Source organism: Bidens hawaiensis, unplaced genomic scaffold (genome assembly GCF_021521415.1).
Source record: "Bidens hawaiensis isolate Kalapana, Puna unplaced genomic scaffold, B.hawaiensis_p1.1 tig00000566_1, whole genome shotgun sequence".
Classification (NCBI taxonomy): domain Eukaryota; kingdom Viridiplantae; phylum Streptophyta; class Magnoliopsida; order Asterales; family Asteraceae; genus Bidens; species Bidens hawaiensis.
Genome location: NW_027491035.1, coordinates 1,460,655 through 1,466,066, shown reverse-complemented (window position 1 = coordinate 1,466,066; position 5,412 = coordinate 1,460,655).

The window sequence follows — 5,412 nt, the reverse complement described above, 5'->3', positions numbered from 1 at the left end:
TTTTGATCTAATAGCCTACACAGACAGTGATTATGATGGCTTCAATATAAGCAGGAAGTCAACTTCTGGAAGATGTCAATTTTTGGGTGATAGATTGGTGTCATGGCAATGCAAGAAGCAGACAACTGTCACAATCTCAACTGCAGAACCTGAATACATTGCTGCATCTGCCTGCTGTGCACAAGTCCTCTGGATCCAAAATCAGATGCTGGACTATGGTTTGAATTTTCTAAACACCCCTGTTTATATTGATAACATTGGTGCATCTTTTATTGTTAAGAATCCTGTGCAACATTCTAAAACCAAGCACATTGAAATCAGACATCACTTCATAAGAGACTGTAGTGAAAAAGGTTTGATTGAAGTAACCAGAGTTTATACAAATGAGAATTTGGCTGACATATTCACAAAACCACTTGATAGAACCAGGTTCAACTTTCTTCTGAAAGCCCTATGAATGATCAACTCTGATGAAGTCTGATTTGTGATGTGTGCTTGACTGTGCAAACTGACTATCTTTTCAAAGCTTTTTTGAATGTTGTTTGTGAATGAATATATGCTTGATTATGATGTTTTTTCATGTTAACTGATATGTGCTTTCTTTGACTATGTGTGTAAAATTTGGTATCCATGATACTTTTGCATGTTTATCAGTTGATGTATGTCAGTGATGTCATGATAAGTGCTCTTGATTTGAATTACATGAATGTGTATGCTTATCTGACATTCTTGGTTAATTGCTTGAATATGTGTGTTATCTGATCATATGATGTTATTAGGATAGGCTAGACTTTGAATGTTAGTACTGTCTGCTTGTCTTGATGATGTTATGTATGATTAAGATTTGAATATGTTACAACTGTTTGTGTCAAAATGAGTTTTTATGTCAAAATTAAACGATCAAATGAATTTTCCAATGAATTTTGCATAATCACATTATTTTGGTCAAAACATGAGCAAGTTGTTTATGGTGTAGAGATATGATAAGACTATTTAGTTCAAGCTTTAAAGAAGCTTAAAAGAAGGTTTTTAAAGAAAAGTCTCAAAAGAATTATCTTTGCTAAAAATTATGTCATTTGCCCAAGTCTAAGGAGCATATACTTGTATGTGTTTGGTCCTATCATCTACTTGTAGATTTGACATTAGTCCAAAGACTGAAAGCATTTGGGGCAATTGTAATTTATTCTTTCACTTAAAACTATGCCATTGACTCTAAGCCTAAGGGACATATACTTATGTGTGTGTTTGGTCCTGCTGACTACTTGTAGACTATCAGGATAACCATTAACCTGGAAGCTAAGAGTATTTGGGGTGATTGAATCTATTAAAAAATTGGGAAATGATAGTACAATGACTACTTAGCCAATCATATGGATTTAATAGGCTGAAAGGGCACCTAGTACAGTCATTAACATGTATGGCTGCTTTACCATGATGTATAAAATCTAAGATGATATAAACTTAAAGAAACTACTAAGATTTATGTGGAGTTACATTGTTATCTATACATGTTCCAAGATAAATCTTTCCAAATGATAGGCAGAAAAGTGAATATCCAGTCATACACGAGCCTGCTGGTATTTGGTCCCCAAAATGAAATATCATATTAAGAATAACAAAGAACAGATGTGAACAAAAATACTTTAAATTTTTAATCAACCTAAATTTGATAAATGTTCACAAGCTTTTGAGAAAAAAAAAACAAACATGAGGGTTAATAACAGAACTACAGGGGTGGAGGCAATAATATAAGTCCTTTAACATCATGAATGAAAGGCTTGTTATTTAAACTGTAAGTCCAACGTTCAACCTCAAATATGTTTGCAAATTTGAAAAGAAACATCAAATTAATAAGTTCTGTCATTAAAAGTTTTTAAACCAAATCTAGGGGGTCAAAGTCAAATCGGGGTGATCTGGAGAAAGCCAAATAAGCCTTGAGAATAGATATGGAGTATCAGAAAACAATAAGTGTTATCCGTTAAACATTATGCATCTTAATTGAACATTAATCATATCACCAAGGAAATAAAATTCATGCTAAGTCTAGACCTGCTGTTAACATGCCTAATTTGTCATAATAATACTGAATGAAGTATTGAAAAAGCTACTTAGTCAATATGATCCCATACATTAGATATTTTCAGTTAAAAGAAATAAACTATTTTGTAAGGATACATGACTGAAATTTGATCTCTAAATGCACCATTTGCTCTTAAACAATGATCTTAATGATAAATACAATTGACAAGTAGTTTAAGTCAAAAAGTGTTGCATTTTGCCTCAAAAAGGTTGAATATGTATTTTCGGGCAAGGTTTGTTGTTTTATAACCTTTCCGAGCAAGCTTAGCCACTTAGGTCTAAGTTTATGATTTTCGGGCATGCTTTGAAGTGTTTACATTATTCGGGTAGAGGATGCTTAAAATTCTAACTTCCTAGGTAGGCTTGATGTCTGAACATGTGAATATGTTTTCTAGCAAGCTTTGACAAGTACAAAATTCTCGGGCACACGTAACTGAGATATTTCTTGTTCCTAGAAAGCTTGGCATCTTATATGCTGTATATGATAATTTTAGCAAGCTTTTACTTAATAGACTTTCAAGTATTCTTGATGTTTTGTTTGATTATACAACTGTGCACTAGCAAGCATTTTAATATGTTACTATTCTCTAGCAAGCTTTTTGACCTTAGCTACCTTTAGTCAACCGAGCAAGCTTTGTGAATGAATGAAAGACTTGTGATTTGACTGTTTAATTTGAATCTAGCAAGCTTTGTGATTTTAAGTGCATGCTTGAATTTGTCTTCGAATAGACTTCAAAGGGTAACTCAAGTGTTTTCGGGCAAACCTTGTTTTCCGAACACACTTTATATTTCGGGCATACTTTGAATTTTCAAATGTTCCCCTAATATACTTGGGTAATTTCAAACTCACTTTTCGAGTACACTTTGTGTTATGAATCCACTTCTGGCACACTTTGTATTCTTGAAAGTTTTTCGGGCATACTTTGCATCAAAGCATACTTGATTGATTATTTGTGTTGTTTACTTTTTCGGGTAAGGTTTGTGATATGAGCAAGGTAAGTAATTAGAAGAATGTTAATTGGGTATCTTAGTTGATTCCTAGCAAGGTTGCCTGCTTGATGTTTAATACTTGATTATTTTATCTTGTGATTTGGTTCTCAAGCAATGCTGTATTTAGAGTAAGCCTCCTTCACTTTAACTTCTAATTCGTAACTAACATATATCCGAGTAAGCTTTGAGCAAGGGGAATATACCGAGCATACTTTGCAAAAGTGACTTTTCCGAGCAAGGTTTGCTAGATCTTATTCTTGGAGTAGGATGTTTTTAAATGTGTAAAATTACAAATGGATAAGATTACTGTATGACAGCTAATAACTCACTAAACGAAAAAAAACATTTAAAACCCACTTTCAAAAGGTATATAAGAGGGAGTAAGAGAAATTTTTCAACATTATTTTCCCTCTCTCTCTCCTTCCACTGATTTCTCAAAGAAACCCAAAACTGACTCATCGCATTCACCTTAATCTAAACCCTAACTTACCAGCCCTCTAATTCCGATTCGGTAAGCAGTAATTGTATGTTTTCCGACCACGATTAGATGATAATGGGCTTCGATTATGTATTTGTACTAACTCTCTGTTTAGTGTGTAGGTTATAAACTTGTCGAAGAAAAGGTTCTTAATACCATTTCTTTCTTTCTTCAATTTTATAACTTGAAATTGCTTAAAGTAATGAACTTTAGGACTAATTTCACTTTGAATATGTTTGATTATGCTTTTCAGATATGGTGGACAAAGATTGACCGACATATCCATTTGAGCATAAGCACAATATGTGCGCTCTATTGAAAGTTACACCTGATAATGAAGACGTGGCACTGATTATACAATGGTTGCAACGATCGAACATCCATTTTGTTTTGACGGAAAATCCTGTGATTTACAGGAATCACTCGCTGGATTTTTGGATGTCAGCAAGGTTGCTTGATGATGTTAATGGAAGAAGGATTGAAGCAACAGTTGCAAAAATAATGGAAGAAGGATGATAACCCTAACCTAATCTGTCTTACAACTGCACAATTATTGAATGTGTTTCTTAAAACCATGGGCTATCTAGGAAATATACATGATGGACGGTTTTAGAAGGGAATGTTTACAATCATTTACAAGTTTTTGATCCACCAAATCATCCATGGATTTGCTCCACGGAAGGGATCATGGACCCTGATGAGCAGAGATCTCGCAAATACAACAGTTGCTGTGCTTTTCAATCTACCATTCAATTTTTCAAGAATGATCTTTGATGGAATGGTTCAGAACATGAATAAGAAAAACAAGCAGAAGTTTTTGGCATATCCCTGGTTATTACAGATCATATTTATTCAAGAGTTGGAGGGATAACCAACTGTTGGAACAACTCATGCTCTGGAGGACCCTGATACTTACAAAAGAATTGAAACACTTGCAAGTTCATGCAGATTCAATCCGGATGAGGTGTATAAGGATTTACCATGGTTGTTTGTTGATAATATTCGAATTCCTCGTTTACATGAGTTATTATCAAAATATGAAGTTGGTGTTGGAGGAGATGATTCTGATAGTGATGGAGATGAAAATGATGATGATGCAGGTAATATGGAAGGGGGTGATGCAAATTTTGAAAACATTATACATCCTCAGGGGGGAGTTACTAATTATTCCAACTCCACCATCAACACCTTTTGGCACACCACCCTACCCACCATCACCCATTGATCAAACCTACCAAACTCCACCACAAACACCACCTTTTTCTCCACCACAACAAGACCAAACCTCCCAAACCCCACCCACTCAAACACCCATCCTAACCCTAAGCCAAACTGAACCATTACACCAATCCCCACCTCAAACCAGAACCCAAAAACCACCATAAACAACAACCCAAACCCCACCTGAAACCACGTCACAACCAACATTTACCATCACCCATACCAGAACACTATTGTTACCAAACATCAACTCACTACCCTCCACCAGTGAAAATATCTTTGAAGATGCAAACCCAATCATCACTCAAACTACCCAATAAAATGACTCTGAACCTGAACCATTTCACATCTCACCACCCACTACCCCTCCCCATATTTCAAACCTCTACCGAAGAAATTTTGACCTGATTATTGAAGCTGTGAAACTGAGGAATGAGAATGAGGAATTGAGGCTTGAAAATGTAGATTTGAAAACACAGTTGGCCCTGGCACAATCCAAAATTCAATCCCTGGAGAAAGAGGTTGAGAAGACCTCAGCTGCCCCAAAACAGGGGGACAATATTCATAAGGAAAATGATGTTACTGTGGAAGATGGTACAGATGATGTAGTAATGGAGGATGCAAGTGTTAAATCAACTGATGTT